Raw genomic sequence first — 21,184 nt, forward strand, 5'->3', positions numbered from 1 at the left:
CGTTAAATTTATTTATTTAACATATTTCTTGGGCGATCCATGCGGTGAAAATACTTCGGAACCCGAAGTACAAGCCACGGGTATGAAACGCAAGATCTCCTTCTGCAACCCAAATTTTCTGAGCGGTTGGATTTCTGCATCTCATAGTTTAGCATGGATTTGGAATTGGATGCCAATCGGATATTCTGTCAAGGGCCTGTCCACATACCACTTGTATAGAAAAAGCATAATTTTATATACCCCCTCCTCCTCCGTGCACATTCCTGATACCCTTTCCCCTGTTGCCCACGTGAACATCCCTCCATTTTTAGAGAGAAAAATTTAGTGTTCTATTGGTAAAAATGTTTGCTATCATTACAGGGTCTTTAAAATTAAACGCGTACGCAAAAAAATCGAATAGCTCCTTATGAATTTTTTTTTCGCTACGTCGATGGTAACACTGCTTTCCCTACTTGGGGACAATAATATTCGGCTACTCGTTCAGTCTGATGGGATGGTTTTTAGTGTCAAGATGTACAATTTACAAGAACGTGTATTTTAAGTGAAATTGTGTTACTCGAGCAACCGAAGCCTTAATGAAACTTTGTCCTCTTATGGTAAGAATTTCAACATTTCTCGTCGTCGATTATGTCGTCGATGGGGGTATGTGAAGGACCGTTGCTATGTTAAAAAGCCACAAAATTTGGTGGAACTAAAAGAAGAAATGACTCGATGTTCAACAGCATCGAAGGCGTAATGTTAGAGTTGTGCATGACGAATTTTGTTTACCGTTTAAAACGCGTTATCGAAAAAAGGGGTGATCACATCGAAAATGTCCTAAAATAAGCTTTATTTTCGTTTTTTAAAAATCAAAATCGGTTCACTTTTGTAGAAATTATAAAAGTTTGTTGCGTGAGCGTTTAATCTGAAAGACCCTGTATTAAATGGTTTGCTCTCATTTTTTTATTTTTTACCGAGCTCGGGAAGTCCATATGAAAATATTACTCATGATTTCGCACATTTTTATTAAAAGTCGGCGCAAGTTTGCTGAGTTCTTTGAGCTTTTTCTATGCATCATTTATTTTATACAACACTAGGTTGGGTAGAGCATGGCGGCTACAATGATCATAGTCAAAACAAAACACCCTCAGTATCATCGTGATTGATTCATCCACCAATATTTTTTCTGTACAACTTCGTTAATCTTAGGAAATTTTAGGTTGCCGGAAAAACTCTTGCCGATTTTATGAAAAACAATCAAAAGTAACAGCATGTCTATAAACATGCATTTCATCGATTATATACAAGGTATGGCTATGAAATAACGAGACTGCGCGCCTGGAGAGCGCCCTAGAGAGGTGGGGAGAAAAAAGAGAGGTGGAAAGGAAAAAGCGACGCGGCTTTTGAACGCCATCACAAAAGAAGAGTTTCAGCACTACTTCGAACAATGGAAAAAACGCATGGAAAGGTGTGTGAGGAGCTAAGGGGAGTATATTGAAGGGGAACTTATCGTTATACCGTAATTTTCAAAATATAACCCTTTTTCGTAACAGTCTCGTTATTTAATAGCCATATATGCTATCTGGTGAGCCACAGTTTTTACAGGATACTGAACAAGTGATAATCTAGTGAATACGGCGGGGGGAGTATTTATTGACGTAGGACTACGTCTAACCGGAAGATATAGGGGGTGAAATGGAAATCTAGGCACTGAACAAGTAGGAAAAAATGCAAGATTTGGAACGCTTATAACTCGAGCATTTCTCAATAGATCGCAAAGGTTTTTGCATCAATTGATAGGAAATATATCTACGCGTCTATCATAACGAATAACATTTCATTTTTCTTGAGATAAATAATTGAATAATTGTGAAATACCAAGCATTGTTCAAATGCACTATGTGCCCATCTTTGATTGGTCCATTTTGTGCTCCTCAAATCGTACCGACCAAAACGGGCAACCAGAGCAGCAGCGAAATACAATGAAGCACGATTGGAAAGGAAAAACAGGAAGTGGGTTATATCTATGGTATAACCGCAAGGGTGACGTAGGACTATCGTTGATTTAGAGATCATTTGTATGAAGTTGAATCTGAATTCATTCTGAATGAATGAATATTTGGAGAACTTCGAAAACGAGAGCGTTACGTTGGAGGCACAAGGTTTTATGCATCCAATATTGGATACGGAAATATCCTACTGATGGGGAAGAATAATCTTCAGAAGCTATCCTGTTGATTGCGATTGATTGAAAAATCACAAAACCTAATGTATTTGGTCACAGTGTTACATGGATAGAAAACATTCAAATAAACTCTTTCACATGAATGTATTTCTAAATCCCTAGATGAACTGGCATATTATTTTCCGGATCTTTCTCGATCCAAACGGAAAGAATTCCGTGCGTGTATGTGTGTGTGTGTAGCGGCTGCTTCGAGATCTTCCCGGGGAACCGTTTGTAGCATCACTCTCCTCCTGATGGATTCCCTTCTGGCCTAAGGTGCACAAACAGGCTCTTGGTGACACCGTTCATCCGCGCTTTCATGATAAATGAAGAGCTTCACCACAACAGCGACAACATGCTCCAATCGCTGTTCAATTAGAACTGAGTGGATTTCCGAGCGGCGCTCGCTTATATACCGATTGGTGATTTCAATAGCCTATTTTGACAGCAAATTTAAGACTATTGAAACAAGTTTTTGGATCAGAAAGTAACAAGTATAGAACGCGTAGACATTTTATCTTTCGAATGAAGTGTTTATCATACCATTTCGTTCAGTTGTTTCGGAGCTATTAACACTCAAAATCTCGGTCTTCGGCGTAACGCTTTCGTTTTCGAAACTTTGATTTTACACCCCAGTATAGAAATGAAAGACGTAGTCCTACGTCAAAAGAAAAAAAAGGCGGGTGGGTAATGTCGGTGACATAACCGGAGTGACGTAGGACTATACAAAGGGGACAGCTTTTGTTAAATATATAATTTAAATATATTGTTTTATTTTCTTCTCCTACGTGAATACCTACCTATCTACCTGAAAAATGGATTAGTTTACTGTTTACTCTTTATGAATATGTTGATGGTTCTGAAAAGATCCTTCGGTGTTGTGTTTTTGTTATCACTCGATATTCCCATCTTGTTCGGTTAAACCTTCCTGTTTAGCTATTGCGTTTGCCACTCGTCACAGCTTTCACAGTTGGACAATTTCTTCCCATCCAGCTTGTGACATGTTGTTCAGTAAATTACATTTAATGCGACGTGCCGGAGAAACACTTTGCCACTCACTGAAACTAATTGTTGCCTTGATGAGCGCCGAACCGAAGCTGCTCTGTTCTTGATGCGGGTTTTCTGATTGTCGTGAGCAGCTTTGCAAGCCAACTCGAGCACTCCGACGGTCGAAACTCTATAATCGCTGTTAGGTATACTGGTGCTCCGGCACCAATCCGTTCGGCCTAGTTACCCTTGCGGAGCAATCAGTGAATGCGACCAACAGGGAACTGGAGACCTGCACGGTTCGAGTGAGACTTTGCCTTTCCCTTAACTTGTCTTCCTTTGTTACGTCCACGATGCCGATGCCGTACAACCACACGGGTTTATGGTTTGAAAGAAAATAAGATATTTTTTTGGGGTCCGCGTGTTTTATACTCTAGCGGTTTTTTTGCCACTCGCCACAGCTTTCACAGTTGGAAAATTTCTTCCCATCCAGCTTGTGACATATTTTACAGTAAATTACATTCAATGGCACGTCGCATTACCACCACTCAGTATCGGATTGGAGGTAATTTTAACCTGTAATTGAACATTTGCGATGACAGTGGTACAGTGTCGACTTTCAATGTGGGGTCATAATTTGGACCCCGAACTCTATGTTTACAAAAATGTCCAACTAAATATGTCGCATTGCAGGTCCGTCCAATTAGCTAAATGTCGAGATAAGTGTAAATTACTGTACTTTCAATCTAGAAGCAATTTAAGAATTGGTGAAAATCAATAAGCTCAGAACAACTGCCAAATTCACATACTCATCATATCCTGGCAAACAAATTATGAAAAAATCAATTTGTGTTTTATAATTATTTTGGATATGTTTTAGAAAGCATTGAACTGTATTTCCTAAACTCTTTTTTGAAAGGTTTAATGGCCCTGAAAAGCGCCTTATTTTATGGAATGGTTCCAATTTAGAAAACTTAGTACTCGTGGTTTTGAAAAAAAATCATTTCGATAGCCCTCGATGCCGCCTTGTTCTGGATTTGCCAGCAAAGCAGTTTGTATAAAGAACAAACTTTTTTCTTCTGCTACCTGCTGCCGTTTTGCGAATGCGTTTGCCACTCACTGCAACTGCCTGTTGTTGTCTTGATGTCCACCGAACCGAATGTGTTCTGTTCTGAATGCGGTTTTTCTTATCGTCGCGAGCAGCTTTACCAGCCAACTCGATCACTTCGGCGGCCGAAACTATATAACGCCGGCTAGGTAGACTGGTGCACTGGTACTAACGCGCTCGGCCTAGCTACTCTTGCGGAGCAATTGGCGAATACACCTACGGGGAATTGCAGACCAACACGGTTCGAGCGGGATTTTGCCTTTCCCTTAACTTGTCCTCCTTTGTTACGTCCACGATGCCGATGCCGTACAACCACACGGATTTACGGTTTGAAAGAAAATAAGATATTTTTTTGGGGTCCGCGTGTTTTATACTCTAGCGGTACACACTCACAGGATAGAGACAAATCGGCAGACTCAGCCAGAGGGGCGAGTACAACGAGACGAACGAATGAGCGTTAAAAGGGAGCGATGGCAAAAAAATACATTCATTACGATTTTTCGCTCGTTGGATTCACATGCAGGCTAAAAAGGGTCCTTTTCAGGATCACAAAATTATCTTCAATATAAAGAGTTTATTGTTTTGTTATCACTCGATATCCCCATCTTGTTCGGCTAAACCTTCCTGTTTAGCGATTTGTTGCCACTCGCCACAGCTTTCACAGTTGGAAAATTTCTTCCCATCCAGCTTTGTGACATGTTGTACAGTAAATTAAATTCAATGCGACGTGCCGAAGCGCCACTCAGTGTCGCATTGGAGGCGATTTTAACCTGTAATTGAACATTTGCGATGACAGTGGTACAGTGTCAACTTTCAATGTGGGGTCATAATTTGGACCCCGAACTCTATGTTTACAAAAATGTCCAACTAAATAAGTCGCATTACATGTCCGTCCAATTAGCTAAATGTCGAACTAATTGTAAATTACTGTACTTTCAATCTGGAAACAATTTAAGAATTGGTGAAAATTGTATAATCAGGAAAGTCCCCAACTATCAATAAGCTCAGAACAACTGCAAAATTCACATACTCATCAGATCCTGGCAAACAAATTATGAAAAAATCAATTTGTGTTTTATTATTATTTTGGATAATGTTTTAGAAAGCATTGAACTGTATTTCCTAAACTCTTTTTTGGAAGGTTTAATGGCCCTGAAAAGCGCCTTGTTTTATGGAATGGTTCCAATTTAGAAAACTTAGTACTCGTGGTTTTGAAAAAAAACCATTTCGAACGCCCTCGATGCCGCCTTGTTCTGGATTTGCCACCAAAGCAGTTTGTATAAAGAACAAACTTTTTTCTTCTGCTACCTGATGCCGTTTTGCGATTGCCTTTGCCACTCGCCACTCGCTGCAACTGCCTGTTGTTGTCTTGATGTCCACCGAACCGAATGTGTTCTGTTCCGAATGCGGGTTTTCTTATCGTCGCGAGCAGCTTTGCCAGCTAACTAGATCACTTCGGCGGCCGAAACTATATAACGCCGGCTAGGTGGGCTGGTGCACTGGTACTAACGCGCTCGGCCTAGCTACCCTTGCGGGAAACTCCAGATCAACACGGTTCGAGCGGGATTTTGCCTTTCCCTTCACTTTTCCACCTTTACCATGTCCAGACATGGCTGCTTGGGTTGGTTTGTTGATGTTGATCGTTACGGCAGCGGAACGGGGATTTTTAAGCTGACTGGCTCGAGAATTACGCATGTGTGAGACTGCGACCAACGTTTCGTTCATTTTTTTCTTTTTCCTTTCCAATCGTGCTTCATTCTATTTCGCTGCTGCTCTGGTTGCCCGTTTTGGTCGGTACGATTTGAGGAGCACAAAATGGACCAATCAAAAATGGGCACATAGTGCATTTTGACAATGCTTGATATTTCACAATTATTCAATTATTTATCTCAAGAAAAATGAAATGTTATTCGTTATGATAGATGCGTAGATATATTTCCTATCAATTGATGCAAAAACCTTTGCGATCTATTGAGAAATGCTCGAGTTATAAGCGTTCCAAATCTTGCATTTTTTTTCTACTTGTTCAGTGCCTAGATTTCCATTTCACCCCCTATATCTTCCGGTTAGACGTAGTTCTACGTCAAAAATGAACGAAACATTAGTCACAGTCTCACATATGCGTAATTCTCGAGCCAGCCAGTCAGCTTAAAAATCCCCGCTCCGCTGCCGTAACGATCATTCTCATTCAAACCGTACACCACATCGGTTCGCATCACATCACATCAACAAACCAACACAAGCAGCCATGTCTGGACATGGCAAAGGAGGAAAAGTGAAGGGAAAGGCAAAATCCCGCTCGAACCGTGTTGGTCTACAATTTCCCGTAGGTGTCCACCTAGTCGGCGTTATATAGTTTCGGTCGCCGAAGTGTTCGAGTTAGCTGGCAAAGTTGCTCGCGACGATAAGAAAACCCGCATTCAGAACAGACCACATTCGGTTCGGTGGACATCAAGACAACAACAGGCAATTGCAGCGAGTGGCGAGTGGCAAACGCAATCGCAAAACGGCAGCAGATAGCATAAGAAAAACGTTTGTTCTTTATACAAACTGATTTGGTGGCAAATCCAGAACAAGACGGCATCGAGGGCGTTCGAAATGGTTTTTTTTCAAAACCACGAGTACTAAGTTTTCTAAATTGGAACCATTCCATAAAACACGGCGCTTTTCAGGGCCATTAAACCTTCCAAACAAGAGTTTACGAAATACAGTACCCCAAATAATAATAAAACACAAATTGATTTTTTCATAATTTGTTTTCCAGGATATGATGAGTATGAGAATTTGGCAGTTTATCTGAGCTTATTGATGGTTGGGGACTTTCCCGATTATTCAATTTTCACCAATTCTTAACTTGCTTCTAGATTGAAAGTACAGTCGACATTTAGCTAATTGAACGGACCTGTAATGCGACATATTTATTTGGACTTTTTTGTAAACATAGAGTTCGGGGTCCAAATTATGACCCCACATTGAAAGTCGACACTGTACCACTGTCATCGCAAATGTAAGGTTAAAATCGCCTCCAATGCGACACTGAGTGGTGCTTCGGCACGTCGCATTAAATATAATTTACTATACAACATGTCACAAGCTGGATGGGAAGAAATTTTCCAACTGTGAAAGCTGTGGCGAGTGGCAAACGCAATCGTTAAACAGGAAGGTTTAGCCGAACAATATGGGGATATCGAGTGATAACAAAACAATAAACTCTTTTTTTTTCTTTGGGGGTCTTCGTAGCCACTTGGTTACGCGTTCGCTTACCAAGCGATCGATCGTGAGTTCAAAACTCAGGGCCCTCAATTGACCATCTTTGTGTTGTTATAGAATAACTATGTCCACGCAACCATCATCAGCGATGGAAATCGATCCACGGTGGAACAAAGATCGATTCATCCATACAACTGCTCTGCTCTGCAAGAAACATCGGGCTGCTGTTCTATAAATAACTCAACAATGATCAATATCAACTGTCTCCGCTGTCCGGTCTGCTGAACAATGGATGAACAGAAAGAATACCCTTACGCCTAAATGGCTACTACTGTGTAATTTACCATAATGTAATGGAACAGAAAACTTAACGCCTAAATGGCTACTACTAACTACTGTGTAATTCACAATTCATAGAAACATAAAACATATGTACATGTACACGATTAAAACCCGGCTCTGTTACAGCTAAATGCTAATGAGCCTAATAAATAAATGGGATAAAAAAAAATAAACTCTTTAGATTAAAGATATTTTTGTGATCCTGAAAAGGACCCTTTTTAGCCTGCATGTGAATCCAACGAGCGAACAAATCGTAATGAATGTGATTTTTTGCCATCGCTGCCTTTTAACGCTCATTCGTTCGTCTCGTTGGACTCGCCCCTTTGGCTGAGTTTGCCAATTTGTCTCTATCCTGTAAGCGTGTACCGCTAAAGTACAAAACGCGCGGATCCGCTGAAAAATATATCATTCTCTTTGAAACCGTAAATCAGGGTGGTTGTATGGCATCGTTTCACATCACATCGCATCAACGGATTGGTGCCGGAGCACCCGTAGTATACCTAATAGCGGTTATAGAATTTCGGCCGCCGGAGTGCTCGAGTTGGCTTGCGAAGCTGCTCACGACAATAAGAAAACCCGCCTACAGAACAGAGCACATTCGGTTCGGTAGCAACAACTAGTTTCAGCAAGTGGCAAACGCAATCGCAAAACGGCAGCAGGTAGAAGAAGGAAAAAGATTGTTTATACAGACTGATTTGGTGGCAAAACCAGCCACCGTAAAACACGGCGCTATTCAGGGCCATTAAACCTTTCAAAGAAAAGTTATTAAAAGCTTTTCACAATACCAATGCATTCTAAAGTGACATAATATGACATATAATATAAACTGATTTATTTTGTTTATGCTTGTTCTTGAACTTATTGGTGGTTGGGGTCTTTTAAGTTGATCATTCAGTTTTCACAAACCCATGCATGGTTCCCGAATTAAAAGTGGCTTCAAATTACACCACATGGTATGCAGGATGGCATTAACGAATTTTCTCGGTAGCAAGAACTACTTTCTTTGGTTGATAACTGATGTTGAAAATTGACTGACGTTACATCTGCATTGCATAGAGAAATAACTAAGGAGCAACACGATGAGCTATGTATTTCCTGCTGCTCTGTTCTTATTTTAAAGGACTTTAATCCGAAGGTCATCCGTCGCTGTATTTACTGTTGGTTTTTCAGAACGCTTATAACTCGTTTATTTCTCGACAGATCGTAGAGTTCGTCTCCAAAACCTCAGTTCTTTTTCATTTTTATTTACTTTGTTTGCGGAGACTACAAATCTTACAATTCATTCGTCTCCGAAACCACAGTTTAAGGTACGGTAATGTGGTCAATAGTGAAATATGTGATAGTGAATGAGCTGATGACCACCTATGCATTCCTTATCACAGCCATCATTTTGATTGTAGGATATGTGCATACGCCGAAAGATGCCCGGCGTTGAACATTTAATAAGTACAAAGCCTTCAGAAAAAAATCAAGAATCAAGTTTGTAAAAAAAACGCAAAAACACAACACTAAAGGTTCTTTTCAGAACCCCAACATGTTCATAAAGAGTAAACAGTAAACTAATCCATTTGTCAGGTAGATAGGTAGGTATTCACGTAGGAGAAGAAAATAAAACAATATATTTAAAATATATATTTAGCAAAAGCTGTCCCCTTTGTATAGTCCTACGTTACTCCGGTTATGTCACCGACATTACCCACTCGTCTTTTTTTTATTTATTTCATCTGACTTGTGTTGTCATATTGAAAACGGATGGGGAAAAGCCAGAGTGGCGTAAAAACCTCATATCTTGACATAAAACTTTGTAAAAAAAAATAAAGACCAACAATAATGGTGGTCAAAACATCGATAATAAAAAAAAAGAACAAAAAGTTGGCATAGTTCATCGTAGGAAGGGTCCGGCAATCACTCTTGATCATGTAGTCCTCGATGAATCCGACAACGAAAAGATTCAGCAGATAGGTTGAAATCGGAGAATCCATAGAATGAATTGAATTGAACTCTCTCAGAAGCATAAATATTCAGTTCCGCGAGAATACCAGGACAATCTATTTCACCCAATAGCACTTCAGCTGTAAACATCGCCTGGCTAACTGGCTAACTAATCTTCTGGAATCAAGTGTTTCCAGTCTTAGTAACTGACATCGAGCTTCGTAGGGTGGAAGATTGATTGGATCATTCCACGGAAGATTACGCAGGGCATAACGGACGAATTTCTTTTGAATGTATTCGATCCTAGCAATCCATAATATGTGTTAAGGACACCAGACAACCACGCCGAATTCCAGAACTGATCGAACAAGCGTGCAGAACAACACTTTCAAACGGTTCATTCATAAACGGGTCCACTGGCTTCGGCATCTTCGATGAAAATTCCAGTGCCTCTTTCAAACTCAAAGATCCTTGTTCCGTGTATGTCGCTGAAATGGGTGCGATATACTATGCTCTAGGGATCATTGAAACACTGCCCATCAACCATTATTTTATTTTTTCAGACAGTCTCAGCTCAATAGAGGCAATCCGCTCAATGAAAGTTGATAAACGCTCATCTTATTTCCTAACAAGAATAAGACAATTATTGAGTGTTTTGGTCGAAAAATTATTCAAAATTACCTTAGCATGGGTTCCCTCTCATTGTTCGATTCCGGGGAATGAGAAAGCGGACTTGCTAGCTAAGGTGGGCGCTTCAGAAGGCACACATTTTGAAAGGCAAATTGCTTATAACGATTTTTTCACATTCCTCGTCAGCACACACTCGTAAGTTGGCAGCGCATGTGATGTGATGAGTGATGAGTTCGGTCGTTGGTTACACACGATTATCCCTAAGGTTTCGACGAGTGCATGGTTCAAGGGATTGAATGTAGGTCGTGATTTCATTCGCGTGATATCTCGGCCTCGGACTATGTCCAATCACTACAACCTAAACGCGCATCTCTATCGCATTGGGCTCGCAGCAAACAATCTTTGTGATTGTGGCGATGGCTACCACGACATCGAGCATGTTGTCTGGTCGTGTATCCGGTTCCATGCTGCTCGCTCTCAGCTCTCTAGAGCACTGAGAGCACAAGGCAGACAATCGGATATCCCCGTCCGGGATATCTTAGGTAGCCGTGATCCTGATCTTCTGCTTCATCTATACCTGTTCCTCAGAAACGCCGATGTCAACGTTTAATGATGTTTCCTTCGTTTTGTCCCTGTTTCATATCCCTCCTATCCGATCTATAAACTTTTACCTAGTCGCGGAAATACATACACACACATTCTTTACAGGTACACGGACCGAAGGTTGTGCAGTCCACTGTTGATCATTCAACAAGAGCCAAAGGTTCTACCGCTCATGACAATTCTACACGAGCTGATGATTGCGCCGGCTAGTGACCATTCTATCCTGGATTCCTCGAGTCGAGAAGACGCACCACGCTAGATATGGGGTACAGACTAGGGGGCGTTACTGATTAATGGTCAGCTGCATTCCAATAGGAAGCATCCCGTGTCGGGCACATGTATAGAGCAATATATATTTTGGAAAAAAAACACTTTCAAACAGGTTGGATCGCGAAACTCATCGGAGATTTTGAACATGAATCCGAGTTGCTTATTAGCCCTGGTAATTATGTCCGAGTAATGACATGAATGGTCACCAGGTATGGGCAAAATCGCATCAAAATTCGTTCAACAACACTTATTCACAGATAAAACTCACCCACAGATAAAATCACCCTTCTATTCTCCGTTTATGCCTCACTTTATTTGAGACAGAAAACATTCACCTATCTTCTTCGCAAAGTTCATTCTCGATTAGAACGGAAAATATTGTCTCGATTCCGCTCATCTATTCTCAGAAAATTTTGCATTCTCTTTTTTGCTTCTCGGGATGACGTTAGATAGTGATAGAATCAAATTGGAAACTTTTGCTTGCGTCTGTGCAAAATCATTCGTTTTTCACTCAAATAGCAAACATTGAGCCTCGATCGCGGCAGTAAAATATAGGTAGATAGTTGAAAACGAGTTATTTCCTGTGCAGTATTGCAATGTCTTTTTTTTTGTTTCTAGTATGAAACGATCTAAGCCAACGCAAAAGACCATATTAACGCAAGTTATTGGTGAGCGGGAAGGTGCGGGTGTGTACTTGAATGCTTACAAGGAAAAGAGTATAAGGGAAAATAAAATCATACATACACGCAGTTTCAGTCTATTTTGACTCATTTGTTATTTTGTTTCGTGCGATTTTTCCAAAGGAGTATTCATTCATTGAATGTTGCTTTCCATTCTTTGTTTTGTTATGTTCACTATCGGTTCCGAATGAAGATGGTCGGGGAATGTAAAATGATTAATCGTGCAATCTTACGATTGCTTGCTGCATTCTTTTCGCCAGGATTATTCCAAGCAGATACGAGAGTGATTTATAATTATGTGTGGAGAAATGAGCGAATGAACTTTTCCATACTTGAATGCGACTTAAACGTTAAGGCAGAGTCAAGCGTAATTCCAAGATCAATATTTTTTTCCACACGTAGCAAAGGTTGAAAATCGATCATGTATGTAAACGTTATTGGCTTGAGTCTTCGGTGAAATGTTATAACGTTACATTTTGGGACACTTAGTGTGAGATAATTTCTTGTGCACCACTCTACAAAAGTGTTTATCAGATGCTGTAGGCGTAAGCAATCAGCTGAGCTTCGAACTGTTAGATACATTTTAACATCATCCGCATAGAATGATCGATTACCAGCTGGGAGGCTCAATCCGATCTCGTTCATGAAGATGGAAAAAAGCAACGGTTCAAGGCTGCTGCCTTGAGGTACTCCTGAGCTGTTGGTAAAATTCTCCGAAAAATCAGATCCAATTCGTACACATATTTGAGTCTCGGAGATACACCAAGCTTCTCAAGTTTAGCAAGCAGTATGGTGTAATCAACCCTGTCAAAAGCAGCCTTGAGGTCGGTGTACACAACATCCACCTGCGCTCCAGCTTCCATACTCGTAAGAAAAAAAAGATTTCACGATACGTGGTGAAGTGAATCGCTAATGTGAAAATTGTTTTTGTCAAATAATATGTAACCCATCCGTTGCAGCGTTTTACGAAACCATTCTTCACCAGGTGCTAATAAACGGTGGTTTTAGATATATGTAGTGAATTTGTATTGCATAAAAATACTTCATTAAAAAAGAGCATCGATGCTAGGAACACATCTCCAGAGATATGGCCCATGCATCAAAGAATATGTTATATGCCTTCCTTTTTCGAAAAATAACCTCGATAAATAGAAGAGAAGGAGCGGAAGCTGAATCGACACCCGCACCTAAAAAAATAATGTAGTACTTCCGATACATTCGACGACAAAATAGAGATACAAACCTTAAAGTCGAAGTTTTTAAGTAATTTTTTAAAATACGTGAAAAATCGACGCATGAATATGGAATATAGGTTCATAACAGTTCGGCTGAAAAGTTTATAAGGTAACACAGAAAAGCAAAATTCAATTTTATTACGCATCATAATTGCCTTCGAGGGTAATAAAGGGATTAAAGCGATCTTACAACTTTTCGATGCCATTTTTATAGTACTCTTTCGGTTTTTCCAAAATCGGCCTCAGTTTTGGTAATCACTTCATCATCGGTCTTAATTAATTTCTTAATTTAATTAATTAATTTTCTTAATTTAATTTCTTGCCAGCGAGCATTCTCTTCAGGTCTGCGAACAGAAAATAGTCGCTGGGAGCCAGATCTGGAGAATGTGGTGGATGCGGAAGCAATTCGAAACCCAATTCATGCAATTTTGCCACCTTTTTCATTGATTTGTAATTTTTCCATTTTTTCACAATAACAAAAGTTGCCTCACTTTCAATGCTGTAACTCACGAACCAATCGACCGATTGTTGTCAAATTTTGACAAGTATGGTGCTTTGTGATAGTCAAGTAGATTTTTGCAAGAAGCGTCATCTAGACGTCAACCTTATGAACTTTTCAGTCGAACTGTTATGGCGGGTTTACATTAGGGAGATCTATAGCTATAGATGGATTTATTCACGTGAAAATAGGTGTATACGGGTTAGAATAAATATGATACACTTATTCGAGGTATATATAACTTGAATAAATTCAGCATATGTAAACGCTTGTGAATTTCTCACTGGTGAGAAATCGCTAAAGTTGGATGCAGTTCTATTTTAGGTGAATAAATTCACCGAAAATATGAATATATTCATTATATAAGTTCACGCTAGTGTAAACGGTTGATGCGATTTCTATAAATCTCATCATATTTCTTCACATGAATATATCACTAGTCTAAACCCACCCTTAAAGACGGCTCAAATCGGACCATTCCTTCTTCGGGTTTTGCGCTCAGCAACACCTCCCTTTTTTATTTATATAGATATAAGTGCATAATTTGCCCTGAAAATCCATTTCCACCTTCGAACAAAGATCAATTTCGTTAGCCCAAATATCGAATGAACTAACGCTTATCAAGATGTCAAGGTATTTTTGCGCGCTATAATATAGTCCTTGACAGTGTTTTGTTTGGTTAAGTCGTTCGTGAGTTATAGTGTCGCAAATATGGAGCAAAATAAAGAGAAAATCCGACATATTGTACAGTACTGCTATGACAAAGGCAAAAATGCATCTCAAGCTGCCAATAAAATTTGTGCAGTTTATGGACCCGATACAGTTGCCATTTCCACCGCACAACGATGGTTTCAACGTTTTCGTTCTGGTGTAGAGGTCGTCGAAGATGCGCCACGCTCCGGAAGGCCTGTCGTCGAAAATTGCGACAAAATCGCTGAATTAGCCGAGAAATACCGGCATAGTAGCAGCCGTAGCATCGGCCAAGAGCTGGGGATGTCATCAAACCGTTATTAACCATTTGAAGAGCTTGGATTCACAAAGAAGCTCGATGTATGGGTGCCACACACGTTGACGCAAAAAACATCTTTGACCGTATCGACGCATGTGAATCGCTGCTGAATCGCACCAAAATCGACCCGTTTCTGAAGCGGATGGTGACTGGCGATGAAAAGTGGGTCACTTACGACAACGTGAAGCGCAAACGGTCATGGTCGAAGTCCGCTGAAGCGGCTCAAACGGTGGCCAAGCCCTCATTAACGGCCAGGAAGGTTCTGCTGCGTGTTTGGTGGGATTGTCAAGGAATAATCTATTATGAGCTGCTTCCCTATGGCCAAACGCTCAATTCGGACCTGTACTGCCAACAACTGGACCGCTTGAAGGTAGCACTCATGAAGAAGAGGCCATCTTTGATAAACAGAGGCATCCGCCGTATAGTCCGGACCTTGCACCAAGTGACTACCACCTGTTTTTGTCCATGGCGAACGAGCTAGGTAGTCAGAAATTAGCCACAAAAGAGGCCTGTGAAAATTGGCTATCCGAGTTTTTTGCCAATAAGGAAGCGAGCTTCTATAACAGGGGTATTATGAAGTTGGCATCTCGTTGGGAACAAGTCATCGAACAAAACGGCGCATATTTGACTTAAAACAGATTTTTTTTTTTTATCCAAAATATATATTTTTATTAAGGCTCATATGGCGTCAACCTGACGGAGCCGGGAGTTCAATATTTCGACAATGTTTGCCTTATAACTATGTTAGTAATATGTAACCGATTACTCGCGGTTGGCTCGAGGTTAGTATTACAAGTGTTTTCGTAATTGTGATGTTGCTGTCTCCAATGCTCTGTACCTGTGCCCGACACGGGATACTTCCTTTTGGGATGCAGCTGACCATTAATCAGCAACGCCCCCTAGTCTGTACCCCATATCTAGCGTGGTGCGTCTTCTCGACTCGAGGAATCCAGGATAGAATGGTCACTAGCCGGCGCAAACATCAGCTCGTGTAGAGTTGTCATGAGCGATACAACCTTTGGCTCTTGTTGAATGATCAGTGGACTGCACAACCTTTGGTCCGTGTATCTGTAAAGAGTGTGTGTATGTATTGCCGCGACTAAGTAAAAGTTTATAGATCGGATAGGAGGGATATGAAACAGGGACACAACGAAGGAAACATCATTAAACGTTGACATCGGCGTTTCTGAGGAACAGGTATAGATGAAGCAGAAGATCAGGATCACGGCTACCTAAGATATCCCGGACGGGGATATCCGATTGTCTGCCTTTTGCTCTCAGTGCTCTAGAGAGCTGAGAGCGAGCAGCATGGAATCGGATACACGACCAGACAATATGGTCGATGTCGTGGTAGCCATCGCCACAATCACAAAGATTGTTTGCTGCGAGCCCAATGCGATAGAGATGCGCGTTTAGGTTGTAGTGATTGGACATAGTCCGAGGCCGAGATATCACGCGAATTAAATCACGACCTACATTCAATCCCTTAAACCAAGCTTTCGTCGAAACCTTAGGGATAATCGTGTGTAACCAACGACCGAACTCATCTTCACTCCACATGCGCTGCCAACTAACGAGTGTGTCCTGACGAGGAATGTGAAAAAATTCATTATAGGCAATTTGCCTTTCAAAAAGTGTGCCTTCTGAAGCGCCCACCTTAGCTAGCGAGTCCGCTTTCTCATTCCCCGGAATCGAGCAATGAGAGGGAACCCATGCTAAGGTAATCTTGAATAATTTTTCGACCAAAACACTCAATAGATGTCTTATTCTTGTTAGGAAATAAGATGAGCGTTTATCAACTTTCATTGAACGAATTGCCTCTATTGAGCTGAGACTGTCTGAAAAAATAAAATAATGGTCGATGGGCAGTGTTTCAATGATCCCTAGTGCGTAGTATATCGCACCCAGTTCAGCGACATACACGGAACAAGGATCTTTGAGTTTGAAAGAGGCACTGGAATTTTCATTGAAGATGCCGAAGCCAGTGGACCCGTTTATGAATGAACCGTCAGTAAAGAACATTTTATCAGATCTAACTTTCCCATATTCTGCCGAAAATATCGGCGGAATAGAATCGGAGCGTAGATGATCTGGGATTCCATGGATTTTTTGTCGCATGGACAGATCAAAATTGACAGAGGAATTGCAAAAGTATGGGAAGCAAACTTGGTTGGAGATGCCCGGTGAAGGGTGCACTTCATGGGTAAGGAAATCATGGTACAAAGACATAAAACTTGACTGAGGAGTCAGTTGGAGTAGATTTTCGAAGTTATCAATCACCAATGGATTCATGATCTTGCAACGGATGAGAAATCTGTAGGATAATTCTGTGAATCGAAGAGTAAGCGGGGGTACTCCTGCCAAGACTTCGAGACTCATCGTATGTGTCGAATGCAAACACCCCATTGCTATACGCAAGCAACGATATTGTATTCTCTCCAGCTTGAGAATATGAATCCTGGCAGCTGATCGGAAGCAAAAACTGCCATATTCTAACACTGATAATATCGTTGTTTTGTACAACTGAATGAGGTCTCCTGGATGGGCGCCCCACCATGTTCCGGTTATTGTTTGGAGAAAATTGATTCTTTGCTGGCATTTCTGTTTCAAATACGCAATGTGTATTCCCCAGGTACATTTAGAGTCAAAATATACTCCAAGGTATTTGAAAAACATCGAGTGCCTGATCGCTTTGCCAGATAGGTGAAGCTGGATGGGCGGGTTCGTGCTTCCTAGAAAAAACGACCATTTCGGTTTTCTCCGTAGAGAATTCGATACCCAGCTTGAGAACCCACGTGAACAGGTTGTTCAGGATATCTTGCAAGGATTTTTGCAGAACGGCGGGATTAGTACCGGTGATGGAAATAACTCCATCGTCTGCAAGTTGTCTCAGCGTGCAGTTTCTAGTTAGACAATCATCTATATCATTGACGTAAAAACTATACAAGAGGGGGCTTAGGCAGGAGCCTTGTGGTAGGCCCATAAAACTGTATCGAGAAGATTTCAAGCTGCCATGATTGAAAAACATGTGCTTTTCTGAGAGTAAATTGTACAGGAAATTATTCAGAATTGGCGAAAGTCCACGATTATGAAGTTTCTCTGAGAGAATTTCCATGGAAACTGAATCAAATGCCCCTTTGATATCGAGAAAAACGGAAGCCATTTGTTCTTTACGAGCAAATGCGATTTGGATTTCAGAAGATAGCAGCGCGAGACAATCGTTCGTCCCTTTACCTCGGCGGAAGCCAAACTGCGTATTTGACAGCAAATTGTTCGCTTCAACCCACTTGTCCAAACGAAGAAGAATCATTTTCTCTAACAATTTACGAATACAGGATAACATTGCAATCGGCCTATACGAGTTGTGATCGCAAGCCGGCTTGTTGGGTTTTCGTATGGCTATCACTCTCACTTGTCTCCAGTCATGCGGGACAATATTCAGCTCCAGAAACTTGTTGAACAAGTTCAGCAAACGCTGTTTCGCCAAGTCAGGAAGATTCTTCAACAAGTTGAATTTAATCTTGTCCGACCCCGGAGCTGAATTGTTACATGAGAGGAGGGCAATTGAGAATTCTACCATCGAAAAATTCTCATAATCGCATTGGAGCGGAATGTCGCGTACGACGTTTTGTGCAGGAACGGAATCGGGACAAACCTTTCTTGCAAATTTGAAAATCCAACGGTCAGAGTATTCCTCACTTTCATTTGTATGGTTCCAGCCACGCATTCTCCTAGCCGTATTCCAAAGAGTGCTCATAGCTGTCTCCCTTGACAAACCATTGACGAATTTCCGCCAATATCCTCGCTTTTTTGCTTTAATCACACCTTTTAGTTTGGCTTCTAGAGCTTGGTACTTTCGAAACCATTCCACTAATCCAGTTTTCCTGAATTTTTTGAAAGCGGATGATTTTTCAAGGTAGACCTTTGAACACTCCTTGTCCCACCAAAGTGATGGAGGACGACGTCGGAAAGTGGTAGCAGGAACACGTTTCTTTTGAGCTTGAAGTGCGCTTTCATAAATCAAACTCGATATAAAGTTATACTCTTCGAGTGGAGGAAGTTCATGCATTGAAACAAGTGCTTCAGATATTGTTTCTGCAAATTTTCTCCAGTCAATATTTTTGGTGAGGTCATACGCAATATCGACTGACTCACGAGAACCTGATTCATTGGCGATCGATAAAATTATTGGCAGGTGATCACTACCGTGGGGATCTTGGATTACCTTCCACGTGCAATCCAGGGATAACGAAGAAGAGCAAAGTGATATGTCTAGCATACTTGCCCGTGCAGGAGGGTTGGCTATCCTAGTTGCTTCCCCTGTATTTAAAACTGTCATGTTGAAGTTGTCGCACAGATCATAAATCAACGTGGCACGGCTGTCATCGTAGTGTGACCCCCATGCTGTTCCATGGGAGTTGAGGTCACCTAAGATTAGCCGCGGCTCCGGCAATGCCTCGATGATATCAAAAAACTGATGGCGGCCGACCATGGTTCTTGGAGGAATATATATCGTGGCAATGCAGAAGTCTTTGCCATTGATTTGTGTCTGGCAAGCGACAACTTCAATGCCTGTCATCGATGGGAGAGTGACTCTATAGAAGGAGTGACATTTTTTGATCCCCAATAGTACGCCACCAAACGAGTCATTTCGATCGAGGCGAATAATGTTGAAATCGTGGAAATTCAGCTCGTCGGCTGAAGAAAGCCATGTTTCACAGAGGGAAAATACATCACAGTTAGAACTATGAACTAAAAATTTAAATTGATCTAGTTTAGGGATGATGCTTCTGCAATTCCACTGTATTACAGTGGTCAAATCCTTGACCTCTTGCACTGAATTAGGCATCGAGGGAAATGAACGCTGCTAAAAAACCACATTTTTCTTTCAAAAATGTTCTCACAATCGGAAGCAAACATAATACTATGCTTTTAAGAGGGTCATTTATATTTAAAGCATTTAAAATGTTGTCCACCAGGTCAGAAAGCGCAAGCAAACCAGATTGTGGCTGTTGCCTCGACCGCGAAAAAGGAACAGACGGGGTGGGTGCTGCTCCGGGAAGTGCTGAGGACCCCTGGTGCGTAGAAGAACCGCTTAAACCAGGAGGTACTTGCTTCGGTCTATTCTCAGCACGTTCAATTCGAGTTTTCATTCCAACTTGGGAAGTTTCGGTCGTCTTTCTGGGGAGTGATGGAAAAGAAGTAATTTTTCTTTTCCTGACGGCACCCTGCGATGTACCGGAACTTCCTGCATTGGGAGCGTCAGCAACAGGCTCGTCGTTCTGCAGAATGGAGTAGGGATTGTCCTGATTCGTTGGTACGGAATTCTTAAGCATTTCTGCATAAGTCCGCTTGGAACGTTCCTTTAAGGAACGCTTGATTTTCTCCCCTCGTTGTTTGTACACCGGGCATTGGATAAGATCATTAGGAGTCCCGCCGCAATGAAGACACTTGTGCTTTTTCGCGCAAGGATTCTCATCATGGCTGTCTCCACAATCTGCGCAACGTTTTTTATTGCAACAATAGGCGGCCGTGTGACCGAGTTGCATACATTTGTTGCATTTCATTACCCGGGGTACAAACAACCGAACAGGTAAACGAAGTGCACCTATTGCAACGTAGTTTGGAAGGGCGGAACCCTCAAAAGTAACACGAAAAGAGTTTGTCCGATTGAGAACCCTTTTGTCATTTTTGTCATTTTGTGACACAGATTTCAGTCGATCGCATGCAAGAATCTTCACAGTTTTTAGTGATGAGTTCTTGAAGCGACCGACACCATCGATAATCTCTTTTCGAGTCAAACCCTTTTCGGTTATTACGCCGTCTATTTCGACGTTGCAACAGGGCACGTATACGCGATACTCAATCGCAAAGAGGTCGCAGCGCGTGATTTCGTTCGCTTGGGTCCTGCTTGAGACGACAACTCGTAGTTTGTCTGGCCCCATCCGTGTAATCTCGGTAACTGCAGAAAACTTCTGAGTAAGTTCCTTCGAGATACGAATGACATTGAGAGGTTTAGATTTTCGTCTAAAGTATACAATGAATGGGCCTTTGGAGCCTTCATGGTATTCTTTTGGACGAAAATCCTGTTTTTCGTCAATGTCCTCATCTTCGGAACTTCCAATTTCATATACAGAAGTTTCTTCCTCAACTTCTGCTTCATCTTCCTGCTCTTCAGGAGGAGGATCGGTATCGGAAATATTCAATGGCGTCGATGGGGGATCCTTCCCGCCCTCAGCCATATAAAAAAAATCGGTCAACTGTTCGATATGAACAGAATATAATGATTCAAAATAAATAAATGAGTGAAAAAAAAATATTTTTTTATAAGGTTATGATTTATTTTATGTCAAATAAAATGCTAAAATGAAAAAAAGTTCCAATAAAAATTCAACGGTATATAAGAAATAATTATCACCCCTAATGCCAACGTTTGCCGATTTGGTTAACACAAAGTTGAACAATGGTGTATATCG

The 21,184-nt window shown here is 41.2% G+C and overlaps 1 protein-coding gene across 1 annotated transcript in view; it reads left to right on the forward strand.

The window, feature by feature from the left end:
- The window catches only part of LOC129776927 (uncharacterized), a 77,658-nt gene that overhangs the window by 53,045 nt on the left and 3,429 nt on the right, over positions 1–21,184 (forward strand). The gene's annotated exons all lie outside the window — the stretch shown is intronic.

Source organism: Toxorhynchites rutilus, chromosome 3 (assembly GCF_029784135.1).
Source record: "Toxorhynchites rutilus septentrionalis strain SRP chromosome 3, ASM2978413v1, whole genome shotgun sequence".
Taxonomy (NCBI): Eukaryota; Metazoa; Arthropoda; class Insecta; order Diptera; family Culicidae; genus Toxorhynchites; species Toxorhynchites rutilus.